This window comes from Mauremys mutica, chromosome 1, assembly GCF_020497125.1.
Source record: "Mauremys mutica isolate MM-2020 ecotype Southern chromosome 1, ASM2049712v1, whole genome shotgun sequence".
Lineage (NCBI taxonomy): Eukaryota > Metazoa > Chordata > Testudines > Geoemydidae > Mauremys > Mauremys mutica.
Window position 1 is genome coordinate 250299198 of NC_059072.1, and position 21873 is coordinate 250321070.

At 40.4% G+C, this 21873-nt stretch overlaps 1 protein-coding gene across 4 annotated transcripts in view; it reads left to right on the forward strand.

The window, feature by feature from the left end:
* The window catches only part of NCK2 (NCK adaptor protein 2), a 157257-nt gene that overhangs the window by 103932 nt on the left and 31452 nt on the right, over positions 1–21873 (forward strand). The window lies entirely within an intron of this gene.

Here is a 21873-nt window from a genome sequence, read left to right on the forward strand (position 1 = left end):
TGGAGTTCCCCTGATGTCTTTAGCTTCCCTTATCAATTTTCTGCACTTCATGATGTCTGATTTATATTAACATATTTTTCATGTTATACATTACTGTTTTATTTCTAATTGCACCCTGCACTTCACCACTGAACCAGGATGGTCTTTTAGCTAAAATTGTCCCCTTTCTGAATTATAGAAGCATGGCTTTTTAGCCATCTAATAACTGCTGTTAAAGAACTCCCAATTTTCATTCACATTTTTCTGCCTACATTTTTCCTCACAATTAATTTTTCTAATAATTTTCTTTGGTTTTGGGAAATTGGCACTTTTGAAGCACCAACTATATAGATTACTGTTTGCCCATATTGAATGTAATTAGGTCATGATCACTGGTCACTAGGCAACCACCAACTTCCATTCCAGTGATTGATTAATCTTTATCCATTATAATGAATTTGAAAATAGACTTGCCTCATGTTGGGGGAAATATCTTTTGTGTTATAAAATTATCTATCATTTTCAGAAACTTTAATGATGTTTTACCACTAGCTGCATGAGATCTCCAGCATGTCGCCCAAACTGAACTGCCCCATAAGAACACAATTTTTCATGTTTCAGTTTGTTGCTATAAATCTACCCCACAGATTAAGCAGCAAAGAATCCTGTGGCACCTTATAGACTAACAGATGTTTTTGCAGCATGAGCTTTCGTGGGTGAATACCCACTTCTTCGGATGCAAGTAGTGGAAATTTCCAGGGGCAGGTAAATATAAGCAAGCAAGAAGCAAGCTAGAGATAACGAGGTTAGATCAATCAGGGAGGATGAGGCCCTGTTCTAGCAGTTGAGGTGTGAAAACCAAGGGAGGAGAAACTGGTTCTGTAATTGGCAAGCCATTCACAGTCTTTGTTTAGTCCTGAGCTGATGGTGTCAAATTTGCAGATGAACTGGAGCTCAGCAGTTTCTCTTTGAAGTCTGGTTCTAAAGTTTTTTTGCTGCAGGATGGCCACCTTAAGGTCTGCTATTGTGTGGCCAGGGAGGTTGAAGTGTTCTCCTACAGGTTTTTGTATATTGCCATTCCTAATGTCTGATTTGTGTCCATTTATCCTTTTCCTTAGAGACTGTCCAGTTTGGCCAATGTACATAGCAGAGGGGCATTGCTGGCATATGATGGCATATATTACATTGGTGGATGTGCAGGTGAATGAACCGGTGATGGTGTGGCTGATCTGGTTAGGTCCTGTGATGGTGTTGCTGGTGTAGATATGTGGGCAGAGTTGGCATCGAGGTTTGTTGCATGGATTGGTTCCTGAGCTGGAGTTACTATGGTGTGGTGTGCAGTTGCTGGTGAGAATATGCTTCAGGTTGGCAGGTTGTCTGTGGGCGAGGACTGGCCTGCCACCCAAGGCCTGTGAAAGTGTGGGATCATTGTCCAGGATGGGCTGTAGATCCCTGATGATGCGTTGGAGGGGTTTTAGCTGGGGACTGTATGTGATGGCCAGTGGAGTCCTGTTGGTTTCTTTCTTGGGCTTGTCTTTCAGTAGGAGGCTTCTGGGTACACGTCTGGCTCTGTTGATCTGTTTCTTTATTTCCTCGTGTGGGTACTGTAGTCTTGAGAATGCTTGGTGGAGATTTTCTAGGTGTTGGTCTCTGTCTGCGGGGTTAGAGCAGATGCGGTTGTACCTCAGTGCTTGGCTGTAGACAATGGATCTTGTGGTGTGTCCGGGATGGAAGCTGGAGGCATGAAGGTAGGCATAGCGGTCGGTAGGTTTTCGGTATAGGGTGGTGTTAATGTGACCATCACTTATTTGCACCGTGGTGTCTAGGAAGTGGACCTCCCGTGTAGATTGGTCCAGGCTGAGGTTGATGGAGGGGTGGAAGCTGTTGAAATCATGGTGGAATTTTTCCAGAGTCTCCTTCCCATGGGTCCAGATGATGAAGATGTCATCAATGTAGCGTAGGTAGAGAAGGGGCATGAGTGGATGGGAGCTGAGGAAGCGTTGTTCCAGGTCAGCCATAAAAATATTGGCATATTGTGGGGCCATGCGGGTGCCCATAGCGGTGCCACTGATCTGGAGATATATATTGTCATTAAATTTGAAATAGTTGTGTGTGAGGATAAAGGCACAGAGCTCAGCAACCAGTTGTGCTGTGGCATCATCAGGGATACTGTTCCTGACAGCTTGTATTCCATCAGTGTGTGGGATGTTTGTGTAGAGAGCCTCTACATCCATGGTGGCTAGGATGGTGTTTTCTGGAAGGTCACCAATGCATTGTAGTTTCCTCAGGAAATCAGTGGTGTCACGGAGATAGCTGGGAGTGCTGGTAACATAGGGTCTGAGTAGAGAGTCTACATATCCAGACAGTCCTTCAGTGAGAGTTCCAATGCCCGAGATGATGGGGCGTCCAGGATTTCCGGGTTTGTGGATCTTGGGTAGTAGATAGAATAACCCTGGTCGGGGCTCTAAGGGTATGTTGATTTGTTCCGGTGTTACTGTAGGGAGTGTCCTGAGTAGATGGTGCAGTTTCTTAGTGTATTCCTCAGTGGGATCTGAGGGAAGTAGCTTGTAAAATTTGGTATTGGAGAGTTGTCTGTCAGCCTCCTTTTGGTAGTCCGACCTGTTCATGATGACAACAGCACCTCCTTTGTCAGCCTCTTTGATAATAATGTCAGGATGGTTTCTGAGGCTGTGGATGGCATAGCATTCTGCACGACTTAGGTTGTGAGGCAAGCGATGTTGTTTTTCCACAATTTCTGCCTGTGCACGTCGGCGGAAGCATTCAATGTATAGGTCCAGACTGTCATTTCGACCCTCAGGAGGAGTCCATGTGGAGTTCTTCTTCTTGTGCTGTTGGTGGGAGGGTAACTGTGTATCAGTGCGCTGTTCAGTGTTGTCCTGGAAGTATTCTTTGAGTCGGAGACGGCGAAAGTAGGCTTCCAGATCGCCGCAGAACTGTATCATGTTGGTGGGGGTGGCAGGGCAGAAAGAGAGTCCCTGAGATAGGACAGACTGTTCTTCTGGGCTGAGTGTGTGGTTGGATAGATTGACGATATTGCTGGGTGGGTTGGGGGTACCACGGTTGTGGCCCCATGTGGCAGGTAGGAGTTTAGACAGCTTACAGTCCTTTTTCCTTTGCAGAGAGGTGAAGTGAGTAATGTAGATCTCCTGTCTTATTTTAGTGAAGTCCGTTTGTATGGAAGTTTGGTTATTGATGAGAGTCTCCAGGTTGGAGAGCTCTTTTTTGATGTTTTCCTGTTTGCTGTATAGGATGCTGATCAGGTGGTTCCTCAGTTTCTTTGATAGAGTATGGCATAATCTCTCACTGTGGTCTGTGTAGTATGTAGATAGCAGTGGATTTTTTACCTTTAGTCCATTAGGTATGATGTCCATCCGTTTACATTTGGAAAGGAAGATGATATCTGTCTGTATTTGTGCAAGTTTCTTCATGAATTAAATGCCTCTTTCTCAGATGAACTATGAATAAGATTAAATGTTCCTCCAAGGATCACTGAAGGAAATGATGCTTTTATTAATTTTTGGCATAGATTTTAAGGCCACAGTGAATCATTATGATTATATAGTTTGGACCTCCTTTATAGTATGGACCAAAACCCCCTCACTCATTAACAACTGGAAATGAAGTAAACTATAAATCCAATCAATCCAGTAAAGGATATACTGAAGTCACGGGTATTCTGGATTTTGTCCTTACCAGATTCTATGGAGAGTTTGCTTGCTGTGCGTGATTTTTATGTAGGTGGGTATATATGTATATGTTGTCTTTGTCAGAGTGTGTATGTTGTCAGTGGGTCAACTTCCAGATGCATCAGTAACCACACCTGTATCCCTGATCCACCAAGATATGTAAGATAGTACCATCATATTTTGTTAGCAGCTGTGGTGAGAGCTGTAAAATGAGCATCTTTTATCACTAAAATTGACCGGACTGTAGGCTAGTCAAATGTTACTTAGTAGCTGATTCTGCAGCCAGCCCCCCCCAGAATACTTTTCTCTGGCTCTTGCATTTCATCCTGATTTTTGTAGCTGCATTAACCAAAAGACGTATGGTTGTCTTGGTGGTTCATTGGTAGAGTCCCAGTCATAAATGTATCTGGGATCATCAGACTCAAGGATCAAGATCTTGCATTGTCAACACAAGTAGATAGAGAACCAATTTAGGAATTGGAGAGCAGGGATAATGTGCTCATGTTGACTCTTTCTGCTGAAGAGACATCTACATTCTACAAAAACTGGAACTTCTACATTGCTTCCACTTTCAGCTCTAAACACAAAAAGTTAAAATAGTCCAGTCTGGTGATGATGAAAGTGGATCATCGTCATCAGATTCTAATTCAAAGAGAAGGGGTGAAGTCTCCTAGCAATTTAAAGCTGGAAGAAGGCATTTCTTATCACTACTACTACAGCCCAGCCATGCAGCATTAGGGATGAGTCCCGGGTGTGTACCACTTTGAATAGGGGCAGATTTCTTCAATGATAGGATTTAAGTGTCCTCACCAGTCATTGAAACTTTTCTTCCTCATGATCAACATCACATCAGTCTTGCCTAGATTTATTTCCAGCTAGCTATTCTTTTTCCAAGTGTTGTTCTCTTGCAGACTGTAGCCATCTTGATAGCATTGGCTGTATCTATAGAAAATATTAATACAGCAGGATATCATTGACATAATGTTGAAAGACAGCCCACAATGTCTTGTTACCTCTCCATGTGATCTCATATACTGAAGAGGAGAGGAGATGGGATTGATCCCTGTTTTACTCCTCAGATGAAGGATTTGGGGAAAGAACAACAGCTGGCTGTTGCCACTCTATGAGCTCTATTAGAGAGGAGTGATTGGTGCTATTGTAGTGTTACTCCAACTACGTAAAGCAGGTCATCAAGATTTTGTGGTAAACTGCTGTTTACTTAGTATGGGTATTGACTCCCATATCCAAAATAAAAGAACTTGAAAGGGAACTCAGTGTATACATCTTGTTTTATTTTCATTGAGTACATTTCATTTATGCCTTATATATGAGCAGATGAAATATTTGAGGCTGTGAAATAGTCACAAACCTAGCATTATGGGCCTAATCCAAGCCTATAAAGTTAACTGCATTTTCATAAAAATAAAACGTGTTCAATAAAATAGTAGGTTACTGAGAAATGAAACCCTTGGGCTAAGGAACGTTTTCTGACAAAGAAAATGAAGACATTACAATTTCTAAAGAAAAGTTTCTACAAAAAGCCAAGGAAAATATTCTGAAACTGTAGTGAGCAAGTTAATGAAAAAATAAATATCATGGTACTCATTTATTGCCTGAAGCAGGAAACTTGAAGGTAGAGAAATGTATAATAAAGCATTGTGGTGGGTACTAGCACAACTCCCATTGTAGGGGTGCTGTTGAAGGGTGAGAAAGCGGTTCCAGATTAGCAATTATTTTCAGGAATTTGAGGAGAAAAATAATCTTTGTTTTTAAAATGCTTCATAGAGACACCTTCCCTTTACCTTGCTTTGCCAGATGCAGATGATAGTCCCTTGATCTGATCATATATTAAATGTTCAAAGCAGTACTGAAAGCAAAATTGCTGTATAGTGCCATGCCAGTGAACTTCAGTGCTAGGTGGCAAATGGAACAAAATGTATTCTCATTTATCAATTTATAATTACATGTAGTGTATTTTAGTCCTTATACTTCACATATCTTATTAATACGTGAAATCTAACTTATACCCTACCACTTAAAGGATTTGCCACTGTAAATCTGAGCAGAACAATTTGTTATAAATCATAATTTACTATACGTTTTTAAAGACTTCTGTAGAATACATAGAATTACAGTAAAATACTGTAAAATTGAATAAACTGAAGTCCAAGTGGTTTGATCCATGTTTTTAGGAAGAACACTACTGAATTAATTCTGTTTTTGTTGTTACAGTAGCACCAAAATGTGCTAGGTCCTGTACAATGTATGAGAAGTAGTTCCAGATCAGAGTTATCTAAATAAAACATATTAATTCTATTAATTTAATATAAATATCTTTGTACTGCAAGGTTTTAGGAACAGTTAGTTGCTATAAATCTACCACAGAGATGAAATGCCTCTTTCTCAGATAAACTGTGTGTAGATCTGTTTTTTAGGATTAAGGACACTTGCCCAGGCCAGGGAACAGACCAGTTTATCGTTTCTTAGTGATTTCTTGTGAAGACTTCTGTTACAACTTCATAGTTAAAATTGCTTTGAGATTTGCACTTAAAGCTGAATTAAAATCCTTTTGTTTTATAATTTAATGATTGAATTTAGTCTTCAAATTTAGAACAATAACTCATCATTGGACAATTGAATTTTCTGTGTATTTTGAATTAGTAAAATATCTAATACCTTTAGTAGAGGAATCCTTTTTAAAAGTTCCCTTTTTGAAATATTGCTTTCTTTCTTTTCCTCACATTTGTTTCGGTTTCTGAAGCTACACCATGGTACCTATGAAGACTCAAATTTTATTACAATGTGTGTGCAGGTACACCTCAGAACTGGTCAACCTTTGAAATTAAATACATTTTTATCTCCTTATTCAGGATAACCTAAATAGGTTTTGACAAGATTAGCTGATGGCACTGTCATGCTTCTTTGGTGTAATGACAGTAGAACTAAAAATGCAGAAACATCTTTCTATTATTGCTGTTTCCATGTTTCTTCTAGTATCATAATTCACTTGGAGATTTTATTTAGCACCTTGGGCATGACATTTAATCTCTCTGCAATTCAGTTCCTCATCTGTAAAAGAAGGATAGATTTAGATAGCGCAAACGGCCTCAATCAAGATCAGGGCCCTGTTGTGTCACGTGCAAACATGTAAGCAGACAGTGGGATGGCATGAGCAAACTGATCAGGAGAAGGCATGTATTTTTTAAAATATTTGTGTTATTCTATGATTACTTAGTTTTAGGGATCATATGGGGGTGGGACACTTGAAGTTGGAGTGGGTGAGAAACTGAGGGAGACAGAGGTAGAGAGAATAACAATTGACAGCTGGAGAGTTGTGATTATTGGCAGAATGAAGGATGACCAGCAATCAGTGGAAGAATGGGAAATCAATCTTTCTAAGTTGAGTGATTATGTGAGCCAGATGTGAAGGTTCCACCAAGCTATTGGAGAGGGGTGCCTGTTGGACCTAGTGCCCCCATGTAGATTCCTATCAATTTGGTGAGTGTAACAGTGGGGACAGGAAATCCCTCACTTCCCCCCGTGTCCTTAGATGCAGCTGTTGCTGACTGATTTAGTGAAGGTTTTCTGAAGTTCTGTGGAATTTTCTCAATTATTTTTAAGACCCTTTTGTCCACAACATCCACAGTTCCATTAATCAGTGTCTCCCAAACAACATACGGCCTATGTAGGCAGAACCAGACCATTGAGCCACTGGCAGAGAGGGCATGGCTAGCCACACTGAAGATCCTGTCAATGTTTCATTCTGCTTCCGTAGCTGCAAGAAAGCTTTAAGCAGACCTTCTGCTGCAGAGAAGAAACATCACACACACACACACCCTCCAAAGAAACGAAAAAAGAGCTTGCTTAGGTATAGATTTTTATTCAGTAGTACCCAGTTGTGCCTCAGCTTCACTTCTTCCTCCCTTTTGCTGGAGATCTAAGGGGCCAGTTCCTCTCCACTGCTGGGACTCCATTGGTGCTCCTGGCCTACCTCTATGGAGTGCAGCAAGGAGGAGAAAGACATGAAGGTAAAAAGATGTGTTCTTGCTCCACCCCACTGGTAAAGTACCCGGATGGTCTCTGCATTTACAGCAATGAGGAGAAACTTTGAATAATTAGCTTGTGCCAGAGGTCCTCAAGGTGCCCTCCCCTAGATCAAAGTGCTGACGCAGGAGTCCTTCACCAGCATTTTTGTCCAGAGTATATCAATACTCATTGTCCTAAGAGGGTTTAAGAGAAGAGAAAGTTCTTGCAGACACAGGAGCCCTTGGGTAGCCACCTGGTAAGACGGAGAATTTTCAGTCTAAACAGGAACCAGGAGGTGGAAAAGCCTTTTCAGTGAGAATTCTGTGATTTCTTAAGAAAGCAGTTTTAATTCTAGATCAGTTTGGATCAGTGGTGGGCACCCTGCAGCCTGTGGGCTGCACATGGTCCGTCAGGGTAATCCGATGGTGGGCCACGAGACAGTTTGTTTACATTGATCGTCCGCAGCATGGCCACCCGCAGCTTCCAGTGGCCACGGTTCACTGTTCCCAGCCAATGGAAGTGGCGGCCAGCACATCCCTGCAGCCTGCTCCACTTCCCGCAGCTCCCATTGGCCGGGAATGGTAAACCGCAGCTCCTAGGAGCTGCGGGTGGCTGGGCAAATGTAAACAAACTGCGGATTATCCTGACAGACAGCAGATTGCCTACCACTGGTTTAGATTCTAGATCTGCCTCTAGAGGAAACTTATAAGAAAGACCAGGTCATGCTAATTGGCTAGTTTTTGGGTGGTCTCACACGAAGGACACCACTATTCTGAAGGCATCATCTCCACTTGTGTGCATTTAGGAAGGCTTCCACTAATTTATCTTGTTTTAGAACTTGGCTGAAATTTCAAGCAGTGGTGCAGGAAATGTGGTCTCTTTCTGTGTCTTCTATATTGTAGATCTTGGAGTTCTTCCAGGATTTTTGAACAAGAACATCACAATTTCAACTTTAAAATATCAAGTGTCTGCACTCTCTAGCATTGTTACCTCTGTAGGCAGGAAAAGGATTTCTGTTCGTGCAGATATAAAACATTTCCTCAGAACTGCATCCTTAAATCATCCTTATAAGATTAATTGAGCTTTTCCATGGGACCTTAACTTGGTTCTTTTATGCCCTGACATGTCACATTCCTGTGAGCCCCTCAAGAAGGTAACTATTCATTTCATTGTTATTAATTTGGCCTGTCTGGTCACCATCTGTTCCTCCCAGATGGTATCAGAGTTTGGTGCCTTTTCTACTGAAGAACATTACTGCACAGCGATAAAGTGGTTCTTTGAACAGACCCAGCCTTCACACCAAAAATTAACTCAGTGTTTCACAGAGAGAGCCTGTCACAGATTGACAGAATTGGTGCTACACCCGCAGCTCTGTAACAGTCTCTATGAGGAACCCCTTCAGTATGCCAGATCTCTGGGCCTTCCACACTCCTGCTTCACACCATGAGCTCTGTTTAGCGAGTCCAACTGAGACAGACTCCTGATGGAGACTTGTACACTCTTCAGGGATTAATGCACCTCACCAAGCATTTGCAGCAACACTCACACAGCATTGTCAGAACAGTAGTGTTTATTCGTTAACTGGAACACAGTATATGAAGTCTTTAGGGTAGAATAGAGAAATGAAGGATAAAGTATAGTCCATTCTGGTTAGCTGAGAGCCCAGCCAAGGTGTCTATCCATCTGACCTCCTTTGTCAGAATCAAGGTAAGAGCCCTGGCTCCTTTCAGCAGCCAAATCTTAACCCTCACCTCATACCTCTCCAGTCCTTTGATTTCGAACTGGGGGATTGTTGTTCAGCTTCCCTAAGAAGAGTTAGGGAAGTCCCTCTGGGTTGTTGGTTGTTAGGTGCCAGGTGCCAGCATCCTGGCGAATGGGTTCACCATCGTTTTCTCAGGTGCTCCATTAATATGGAGACTAATGCGTAGACTCCTAAGCAATACCCACACCTGTGTCTCTTCACCTGACTTGAAAGCAAACGGTCCCCTTCCACTCACTGGGTAACAATGAAGCACATAGGGGAAAATGAGACATAGTCTTCATAAAAATATTTCCATATCATCACAGAGTCCAAGTGATAGTGTTCCCCTTTTGCCTAAATGTATCTCGTTCAACAGAGAAACTCTGGCATACTTTGGATATATATGGAGCATTCAAGATCTGTGTACATCCCTAGCTAACCCTAAATCCAATACTCTAGCCATTCTCTTCCATCTGGCATCTGAGAGAGAGAAAGTATCTAAATCTGCTGTTTTCAGATGACTGAGATGATGCATCTACATGAGGCCTACAAGTTAAGGAGTCTCTCCAACAACAAACATCAAGCTTACTCACTCAGAGAAGCACCAGCCTCCTTGTCCAGGAGGACTTATGTTTCATATGAGGAGATCTGAAGGGCAGCCACTTTGTCCATTCATGCTTTCCTAAAATAATATAAGCTGGATATTCAGACATTATGGGCCTCTGTAGGTAGGAAGGCTATGCTGTAGCTTTCAAGAAGCAGAGTAGTAATTTAGGACCATATATACTTTGATTTGACTCAAGGAATGTTGCTATGAAAATCCCAATAGTTGCTGGATCTGTGGACTTTGTAAATGAAAGGGAATAGGAAAATTTATATTGCCTAACTGAAAATTTCCATTCTCTGAGTTATGGGGTCTACAGATCTGAGCCTTCCTAATTGGAGTATATCATATGTTGGTGAGATATATTTACACTTGAAATTCATTCATTGTTCTTACCAGAGAAAATAATTAAGTTTATAACTATTTATAAGGATCATCATCCCCAGGAGAAATTTTCTTTGCTGTGGAAGCTGCTTTAATTGATGGATTCTTGAGTGTGGCTGGTTGTGTCCTTCCCTGTCAGTGACAAACATGTCGGTTCGGCCCATGTAGTGGTGTATAGCCTGAGTCTTCGTTAACAGATCTATGGACCTTGTAACTCAAAGAGGAAATTTTTGGTAAATCAAGATAAATTTTCTTATATTTTCCCTACTTCCTGGGGACTTTGAGAATAATTAATGTATGTGGTGCTCAGATGGTATAGTGATGAGTGCCATATAACTAAACTAAATAGTCTGGATTTTTTTTGTTAGCATGCTGTGGTTCCAAAATGTACAGTTTTAAAGTATTGAGGATTAATAGTTGTAGTTGTAGTAAAGCTTTGTGGCTCTAGGGCAGTGGTGGGCAACCTGCGGCCGTGGGCTGCTTGCGGCCCATCAGGGTAATCCGCTGGCAGACTCCCAGACAATTTGTTTACATTTGCACGGCTGCCCACAACTCCCACGGTTTGCTGTTCCTGGCCAATGGGAGCTGTGGGCAGCCTTGCAAATGTAAACAAACTGTCTGGTGGCCTGCCAGTGGATTACCCTGATGGGCCACGGGTTGCCCACCGCTGCTCTAGGGTGTCTGACATCTCTTCCTGTGAAATTGCTAGGGTTTTAAATCACAGTTTTCAGTCCTCGTGACTCCAGGTTGTGATACGGACTGTATGGCATGAGGTCTTTTATATCTGAAGACTTGATTCACACCTGGTCTCTTGACAGAACAGCTGTCTTGTCTGTTTTTTAAATGTACGTTTTGGTCCTAAGAAAATCCTCTTTTTTAGTCAACGTTTATGGACCTTGTCTTTCAAGTAAAAATATTGATACTGAATTGAGTAATTGTATAATTCATGTATTATCTAATTAGTTGGCTAGACTCAGACTTGTAGATCTTTAATTAGTCTAAAGTGAAATCCCTGCAAGCTGCATGGGCACTTTTTAAAGACACCATAATAGAGGCCCAACTTCAGTGTATACCCCAAATTAAGAAACACAGTAAAAGAACTAAAAAAGAGCCACCATGGCTTAACAACCATGTAGAAGAAGCAGTGAGAGATAAAAAGACTTCCTCTAAAAAGTGGAAGTCAAATCCTAGTGAGGCAAATAGAAAGGAGCATAAACACTGCCAAATTAAGTGCAAGAGTGTAATAAGAAAAGCCAAAGAGGAGTTTGAAGAATGGCTAGCCAAAAACTCCAGAGGTGGTAATAAAATGTTTTTTAAGTACATCAGAAGCAGGAAGCCTGCTAAACAACCAGTGGGGTCCCTTGGTGATTGAGATACAAAAGGAGCGCTTAAAGACGATAAAGTCATTGCGGATTCTTTGTTTCAGTCTTCACGGCTGAGGATGTTAGGGAGATTCCCAAACCTGAGCTGGCTTTTGTAGGTGACAAATCTGAGGAAGTGTCACAGATTGAAGTGTCACTAGAGGAGGTTTTGGAATTAATTGATAAACTCAACATTGCCATCTGGTCCCGGTGACTTGTTATTCACCCAAGAGTTCTGAAAGAACTCAAATGTGAAGTTGCAGAACTGTTAACTAAGGTTTGTAACCTGTCCTTTAAATCGGCTTCGGTACCCAATGACTGGAAGTTAGCTAATGTAACACCAATATTTAAAAAGTGCCCTAGAGGTGATCCCGGCAATTACAGACCAGTAAGTCCAACGTCAGTACTGGGCAAATTAGTCGAAACAATAGTCAAGAATAAAATTCAGACACATAGAAAAACATAAACTGTTGAGCAATAGTCAACATGGTTTCTGTAAAGGGAAATCGTGTCTTACTAATCTAGTAGAGTTCTTTGAAGGGGTCAACAAACATGTGGACAAGGGGGATCCTTGGATGTGGACACAGATTTCCAGAAAGCCTTTGACAAGGTCCCTCACCAAAGGCTGTTATGTAAATCAAGCTGTCATGGGATAAAAGGGAAGGTCCTTTCATGGACTGAGAACTGGTTAAAAGACAGGGAACAAAGGGTAAGAATTAATGGTAAATTCTCAGAATGGAGAGGGGTAACTAGTGGTGTTCCCCAAGGGTCAGTCCTAGGACCAATCCTATTCAATTTATTCATAAATGATCTGGAGAAAGGGGTATCTACGTGTTTAATTCCTGCGTATAGTGGGTGAATGGAAAAAGTCATGAGATACTGTTTTGTTATTTTGGAGAAGAGTTTATTTTGATTGTATCTTTCAAACAGTTAACATCTTATCCCCAAATTAATTTTATATGCATTTAATTTATAATCTTAAGATTGAAAGCATTGATACTACATGTATTTTTATTGGTTGGATGTTTCTGGCATGCCCACTGCATGCTAGACACTGTATAAATTACAAAAGAAGGCACATTCCCTGACCCACATTGCTTTCATTTAAATTATGCCTTTATTGTATTTTGGTGATGTTGCATTAAAACATCTTTAGTGGAATGTGATGGAATGTTTATTATTATTTTGTACTGACTGCAAGTATTTAAATGCCATCTTTCACTATAATATCTGGATGCACAACATAGTTTGTTACAAGGTTTCGCACAGTATTTTTATTAAGTTCATTGAGTGGAATTCATCTAGAGAACTTAGTTATAGTGGTGTTTGATCCATAGGAATCTTTTAAACAATATTCCTTGCCATATTTTATTAGGATTGTGACATGACTTAAACTAGTCAGATTGTAGAAATGTCTGAATAATTTCACATTGAGGTTTCAACAAGGTCTTCTAGCTTTCTGATTGATATGGCATGTCTGTACCTGACAGTGAGCTTCCTGAAGAATATACACAATTATCTTTATTAGGACTGTAAGCCTCCATTTCTATATCATAAATAGAGTTGGCAATTTCTGGAATTTACCGCAGCATACTTCAAACAGAATGCTATTTTTGGGGGTGTGAGAGAGTAAACTGTCAAAATATTGAACACAGTATGTAGACATTTAGCCTTTGAAAACTCATTAGGAAACTGTTGGGTTTTTCCCAGCCTGAGGATATGCTAAAATATGTTCCTCTCTCTCTCTCTCTCCCCCCCCCCACTCATAAAGGGTTCTATGAGTGTAATAACTGCTATCCTTCACACTTGTTCACTTTCTGATCAATTCTAATTGCTTTTATTAATGCCGACCACTTTTTTCAGTGAAAATGTGGTCTCCAAACTATAACCAGCAAAAACTTTTAGACATCCACTTGTGATTGACAGTTGAAGCAGTTTTTAAGCAGAAAGTGTCATTGAGATGAGTTTCCCTAAAAGAAGTATCAGAGGGGTAGCCATGTTAGTCTGGATCTGTAAAAAGCGACAAACGGTCCTGTGGCACCTTAGTCTATAAGGTCCGTAAGAGAAGGGCACCAAAGGGGGGGGAGGGGTGATGAATGAAAAATATTCCAAATAGCTAAAATATCTGTTTCATTTAAAGGAGAATGTTGGTTTCTGACTAGAAATTGAGTTATTTGGCTTTAGGATGTTCATCTACTATTCATTTCTCTTGACTCCTTCCCTATTAGAAGCCACAAGAACTATTGCATTTAAATTTAAGACATCTAAGTGCTGCCTAATGGCTATGTTAATCTCCTGCCAATCTCTTATATTTGTTAAGTAGTTTATTACCCCACATCAGGGCCATGGTGGGAAGTCATATCTCAGGCCTAAACAATAAAAAGACTGTGGTTTTACTCAGGGCCTTCAGTAAGGCCATTTTTCTTTTTAGAAATCCTTGTATATCTGTCTAGATTACCTGATATTGAATAATAGCTGAAGTTAAACTTCTTCTCTGGAGGCCTTCTTGCAGGGTCCAAATTAGGAAATAATTTTAACTACACAAGATACAATTATGCAGGCCCTCATATTGAATCCTTATGACTAGACTAGAAAAATTTCAATTGAAATGTGTTTTGTCTGAATTTGTTGATTCATAAAAATCTAATTATCCTGCATAACCATGTTGATTTCATCTAAATTTGCCAGAAACCATATAGGTTTCTGATGGAATCCTGCCAGCCAGACAAATTTCCTAGTGAAACCTGCCTGGTTTCCTGCTAGTTTGCCTACCTGGCTCCTTGGCAGCCTGCTTGGTGACTTGCCAGAGAGCTTGGGCTTCCAGCTCTTTGGCAATCTGGGCTCCCAGGGTCCTTGGCTCCCAGGAAAGACAGTCAGAGAACAGTAATTCTATTTTTCAGAAAAAATAGATTTTTTTTATTTTCTTTCCAAATCAGAACAAACCAAATTTCTAAATCTCAAAAGACTAACATCTCAGACATAGGTTAATTTTAGTTGGTTTACAACTGTACAAGATCATATGCTTGACAGTACAATACCTTCACAAGAAAATGGATAAAACTGTAATGCTGTTATTAATTGAATAACTAGCTCTGTACTACTATGAAAGATGAACTTATTCATGTATAAGAAACATAAATCATAGCAAAGTATTGTCAAAAACTTGTCTTGGGGGGGGAAAACGGGTTGCATTTGCTCAACAGCTTTTGCTACCAAATTTGCAGATATGCATTGCACACATTGTATTACTTTTAGATAAACTGATTTTATAGGATATGGGAAAGAAAAGGACACCACAAAATTGAAATCTAGTAATTTTTAAACAAAGAGTTAAAAGTAGTTTCATGTAAAAGCTGCTCCTGAGTTCCTATTTTAAAAGTTTACTATTGAAATTTTTATCTCCTGCTGTTTTTGAAAGAGCCACACAGACAACTAGAGAAATTAATTGCTGTCAAATGCAAAAAAAATAGTTTTATATCTAATCTCTCTAGTACTTGTAACAGTAATTGTTTTTTTTAAATGTTCAGACCTAACTGTGATTTTTAAATGGACACATTTTTAAGCAAGTTCAGTGTCTGTTTTGAAATTAACATTTTGGAAGTATTTTGGCTAGCATTTCAGGATATCGTCTAAACTATGTTTTCCCCTCTCCTTTACTCCACCCTTCTATATTTTTGGTTTCTGCAGATACCAAACGTGTCTCCCACAGCCTTCTCACCAGCCAGAGGTCCTGGTTTAGGTTTATTCTTTTTCCTGGAATTGATTTGATACACAAATGAACTATAGAAACTGAATCATTCACCCACTCTGTTTGTACGTGATTTCCACACATGTTAAACATGTCATATTTTGCACAGGCATATTGCAGTCTATGAGTTTAGGTTGCAGGTGAACAATGAATTTTCTTGCTGTTCAATTATTCAATTTTTTTCTTTTGATGTGTATTGATGTAGAATTGTGACTTTTGTATGGTGAAAGTTAGTATGTTTGGACAAAAGTAATGGTTTATTTAAAATATTCCAGAAGAGACAAAAATATTTAATTAGTCATGGCCTGAGAAAACTGAGGCACTCCAGAGGGATCTAACAGAATGAGATGAATGGACTGTAAGATGCAGATGAAATTCACAAATGCCAGGTAATTCACACTGAAGAAAATAGTTTGAACTACTTAGGAGTTGACCAGAGCATAGACAAATCACTTATAATTAGGACAGGAAAGAAGGTTTATTGTATTTTCAGTGTCTTGAGTAAGAAGAGGATTCAGCATTTAATGATAGCTTTGGATGTGTGGGGAGCATGAGTGGTGTGGGAAGCATAGTTTTGTCAACAGTAAACAGAAAATGGGGATGCTTTTGGAGGAAAAAGAAACTTTAATGTTTGAAACTAAACTTCTCAGAGTATTCATGAATATAATTTAGGAAATAATTTTGTGGTTTTCAGGTTTTAGACAAGATGACTAAAGGTCTCTTCAATCTCTGGTTTCTATGATGCATGTTAAGTAGCTCAACTTGAAATAGAAAATAAGATTATAGGTTAAACAAATTTGGGGTATTGATTAGGACAAGGGAGATATGTTGCATAGTCACTTCAGTGTTTCTACTCTTATATTTATCTGAATGAGTAGAAATAGTCAAAGTGCAAAAATGTGATAACTCATCATCAGTAACAACCAAGAACACAAATATTCAGGAGTATGAGAAGACTTAGTAAATATAGACTTGCTTTGTAAATGTGCTTTTGTCTAGCAAAAATATTACATAGTATAAACTATAATTAGAAAATGGAACATAAATCTAAAGAAAAGGATGTGTTTGTCTGCTGCTAGAACAGAATTGCCAGATACGTGATGAAAATCACAGGTTCTCCTTCCTGATATTACCTCCACAGAGGCCAACTGCAGATACTGCAGGCCTAATCATAGAATCTCTTTTGAAGTTACATTTGATGAATGTGATGTTCATCAAGCTCTATCTTCCTTGGGATCAAGGACATGCTACCCCCACTCTGAACTCAAGCATATAAATAGCTCAGGGGTAGGCAACCTTCGGCACACGAGCTGATTTTCAGTGGCACTCACACTGCCCGGGTCCTGGCCACCGGTCTGGGGGCTCTGCATTTTAATTTAATTTTAAATGAAGCTTCTTAAACATTTTAGAAACCTTATTTACTTTATATACAACAATAGTTTAGTTATATATTATAGACTTATAGAAAGAGACCTTCTAAAAACGTTAAAATGTATTACTGGCACGTGAAACCTTAAATTAGAGTGAATAAATGAAGACTTGGCACACCACTTCTGAAAGGTTGCTGACCCCTGAAATAGCCCATCCTAATGGTCCCCCAGCTCCTCTCTGTCTGCCAGGTACCTCTGTTTCCCTTGTGTTGTGTTGTGCAGTAGTGAGGAAAGCTGAATGCTCATTATTTGAATACTCATTCAAATAATTCTAATTTCTATATAGTTCTTGTAGGTTCATTTAGTAGTAACTTCAAGTTTTTTTGTATAAACCGAACAACTTTATCAATCTAACCATTAAGGCAGATTCAACAAAAAAACAAAGTTTTAAGATATGCATATCTTGCCATGTCAGAAAGCCTGCTTCAGATGGTCATGTTCTCCAAGTCCTTTTTTGAAAGAGACAAAAGGCCACCAAACAGGAGTCCAAAATCTTCTCCTCTGGGGTCCATTAAGAGTGCAGCCTTAGAGGCCTTTGTTAAAAAAGGGTTTCTGAACACAAAGTGGTGTGGCTATGAAACCCACCTTGGTGCCAAAGCCTGCTGAGTCTCTGCAGGCAGACTAGGGGTCCATCTCAAAAGAAGGTGGTCTGTAAAGATCACTTCATAAGATACTGCAGACTCCAAGATCCAGACCCCTTTGAGCTTTGGAACATTCTGGTCTGACTTCCAGTGGGTCTAAAGAAGTAACAAGTTAAAAATCACTTGCTGGGGCTTGTTGTGGTTTGCCTCCTCAGAACATACCATTTTTGACAAAGAAAGGGCCTCCTTGCATCCAGGCCATTTGGTTTTCTCCTCTGTTCTGAAGTGCCCATTGGATTGTAGGATTGATCCACTCTTTCCCTGGATTACCAACAGTTTCCCATTAAGAGCGTTAATAAAGGGGCTCTGAGAATTCAGCAGTGTTGTCAGTGCCAGACACTGATTATTCCTTTGTGGGCTTGATGCTCTCAATTATGTGGAAGTTTTCTTTGGAGTAGCAGTCCCCTCAGGTGCAAGAGAGTATCTCAGTACTGTGGTGGCCATGGTTCTGAGAAACTCCAGAGCCTAGTTTGGTGCTGTGAGGGTCTTGGAGCAGACAAGAATCTGCTCCTGGCCTTTCTGTTGAAGCTCCTCCTCTAATGGTGCCAGCCACCTATGTTTTGTCTCAACCCTATTTGTCCCTGTAAACTAGAGCTGCCAACCCTTTAAGGGGAAAATTTAAAGGGAGGAAAATTAGCTAGTTGAATGGTGCCTCTCAAATTAAACGATCTATATACAACTTTCGTTATTAGACATATTTACATAAAACAGGATCTTTGCTACTTTGGAATTCATCTGCTTCCGCTGCTTTTTCTTCACTTGAAACCTAATCCTTTGTGATTTTTATATTTGCCTTCGCAGCAACTAATTGTTGTTACAATGATTATGACTTCAAGTGAGGTGTAAGAAACCAAAGTAATGGGGATCTCCAAAACACAGTTGCTTTTTTCATACAAATGCATCTATTAATGTTTTGGCGATACAGAGTATATATAAATTTTTTTTAGAGAGCTATGATTACATCTTCGTTATCATAGGTACGCATAAATTCTGATACTGTCTTAACTTTGCTTTTACATTATTATGGCCATTCTGCTAAATTCCCTTTTTCAGTTACAGAATCATTTGTCCAATAGAGTTGCACATAATAAACAAATGAAAGTTAGAGATGTTATTAATCCTTCCCACTCTGCTTGCTGCCAGTAGGTGACTTAACAGTTAGTTCAGTTCTACCACTGGTAACATCCAAGTTTAAAAAAAAAAATTGCCTTGCAGTGATATCTAACTTCTGTACTGTGGTACTGTATCTAAGTACCAATCAGTGACTGACTGGCTTGCTCACAGATGCTGATTATCAATAGGTGCATAAGTTCAAACAAAAAGTAAAACAGTCTTTCTTTGAGCTTTGAAAGACTTCACTTGTTTGTTGTTTTCTTTTAGTTTTTCTACCTTGCTGTGGTTTGTGGCATGAGCCAGAAAAAAAAAGTACTGAAATACAATGCAAGAGGTTGTTTTTTGTTGTATTTCTAGCCCAGCCTAACCAGAAAGTTCTGGAAATCTTGTGAAAAAAATAGCTTGTGAGATTTCCAGCCTGAATTTGTTTTCCAAGCAAAAAAGCTTTCAGATCATCTTTTAAAATATCTAATAAGACTTTAAAGTGATTGTTGGGGTTTTTTTACACTTCAGAATCCAAGCTTCTTCTTAACGCACATTGTTACAACAGATATACCTATCCACAGTTCAGTTTACAGAACTGTTCTCTCAGTTCAGCTCCACCCCTTCTAATTAGCTCTTCACTCTGGTTTTGAAACAATTGTCTTCTGGCTCTCTAGCTGCTAGATCTTTTTGTTTCAAGAATTATTTTATCCATGCCTGATCACTTTCTTCTAGGTGTTGTTATAGCCATGAACTTCTGTGAACTTTTGATATTTAATCGGCTCTTGCAGTTTAGTGCGTAAAGAGGATATGTTTGCTTTTCATATTCTGTTATTATTAGGGTGACCAGATGTCCTGATTTTATAGGGACAGTCCCGATATTTGGGGCTTTTTCTTATATAGGCGCCTATTACCCCGCACCCTCTGTCCCAATTTTTCACACTTGTTATCTGATCACCCTAGTTACCATAGTGCAGAGATTCTAAGAAACCATGTTACTTCTCCTATTTATGAATTGTATCTAAAATTCATACTCTTAACTCTGCAGGGTTAATTATAGTTGACCTTCCAGTGGTCTACATCTCCATATTGTCTTTTTGTGTTGATTCCACTACAGCAGTGTGGCATTAGTGAATTCTTAGGCCTGGTCTACACTACAGCGTTAGGTCAATGTAAGTCAGCTTACATCGGCCTAACTCTGTAAACATCTACACTAAAATGTAGCTCCCACCAAAGTAACTCACCTACTACACTGACTTAATAACTCCACCTCTGCGAGAGGCGTAGCACTTAAGTTTATGTACTTAGGTTGATGCAGAGTCAGTGTAGACACTGCTTTCCTTACACTGACTGTTGCTGCCTTCCAGAAACCATTCCACAATGCCCCACACTGGCAGTTAAATCGGTGCAAGCGTTCCTGTTGAGGATGCGCATCACCAACAAAAGGAGCTTAGAGTGGACATGTAAAACTGATTCAATTACTGCAGTGGCTGTATGTCAAAATAACTTAGGTCGATTTAATTCTGTAGTGTAGACATGCCCTTATTCACAATGAGGTCCACAGGCCCATGACATTGGGCACTCTGCTTGTTCTATGCAGCCTTTGGATGCAGACCAAACCTCTCATTCAGAAGCAGGGGAACTATGGCTCCATCTCAGAGAAGCTGCCAGATTCCGTCTGCCTCTCCAATTGCAGGCAGACAGACCAGTTCCTCCTGCTGCAGAGCAAATTTAAAGAAGAAGGAAAAGTAAGGGGGGGAAAAGGCTTTAAATCTCCAGGCTGTCAGAATCTGCCTTTATAGGCAAAGATTATTTCCTTTCTCCTCAATGGCTGGAATTCTCCATGCCCCCACCCACTCAGAGAGCAGCATGGCAGAGAATGGTGAGTGGGAAACCAGATGATGTCTCTCCTCCATTTCTCTGCTGATTAAATTCCTGCATGGCTATCTGTGCCTTTTCTGTAAAGATCCAGGCCTTTCTCAAGTGCTCAGACAGGCAGGATTTCCAGCAGCCTCCTTCCCTGGAAGCAGTGGCAACACATCAGGAGCAAAATGCACTAGGTCTGGTGCAGACAACAGCAGCAGCTCCAGGTCCAGGACCAGCAAGCAGCAACTCCCTCTTTTCCATCAGTCCGGGGAGAGTGTAGGTTGAAGCAAAGTATCAGAGATCCAGGGAATCTTCCCACCCAGCCTTTGGAATCCACGCTCACAGCTGCGTCTGCTCACTGCGGAGCCTCTCCTCCATCCTGCTGCAGTATAGATCAGGCCTCAGAGTGCAGCATGGCAAATCAATGCAGAAAAGACCAGGCCACAGAAGTGCTGTTTCCTCTAGGCACACATACATACAACCCCCACATGGGAAAGTCTCCCTGCTAGGAGAAGAAGCCTAACACTCCAACTCAGAGCTAAAGACTCACATAATAAAATAAATACACCCCTCCCTACCACATACATGGACAGAGAATAGACTTTCAGGAAAAGTGTACTGAGTATTGTGAACTACAGTTCTGAGGTCTGTAGATACCTTAGATAAACTTTAGCTAGATATCCGTCCTCATATACCCTGTGAGCATGTAATAGTGGGATGGGGATGTCCTGCCATGGTTAAAGACTGGGACAACAACGGGGCTGTTGTCTTGCAGGTTGCCATGTCTTAACTATTAGACTTTCATTCTCAGTCATTGCTGTGGGTCACCAGGCCCTAATGTCCTGGTTATTGCTCTCAGCTTCTATTGCAGGTTGCCAGTCTTCACTATCACCTCCACCTCTGTCTCCAGCACGTGACTATGGAGTGATAAGAGGGACAGCAGTGTAGATGTGGAAGAAGCAGCAGACAGTGAGGGGCCTTTGGCTCACCATTACTTTCTTCTACCCAACATGTCCCCTGACCTCCATTTTACAAGGCTAGAAGGTTTCTTTGTGTTCACAGTCAAAATTTATCCCGGTGTCATTACCATAGATAAGTGTGCCATTTCCCCCTGTGGTCAAGGGCTCATCATTTCTAAGTGGGGAAAAAAACATTATCTGAAAGAGTGACCTCCTTACTATATAGGTCCTTCACAGGCAGCTAAGTCCAGGCATGCATAATCTCAGCCCTCTCCTTCGGACAGCAGGCCAACAAGGATAAGTAAATAAACCAAAGAGAATTGTCATATGAC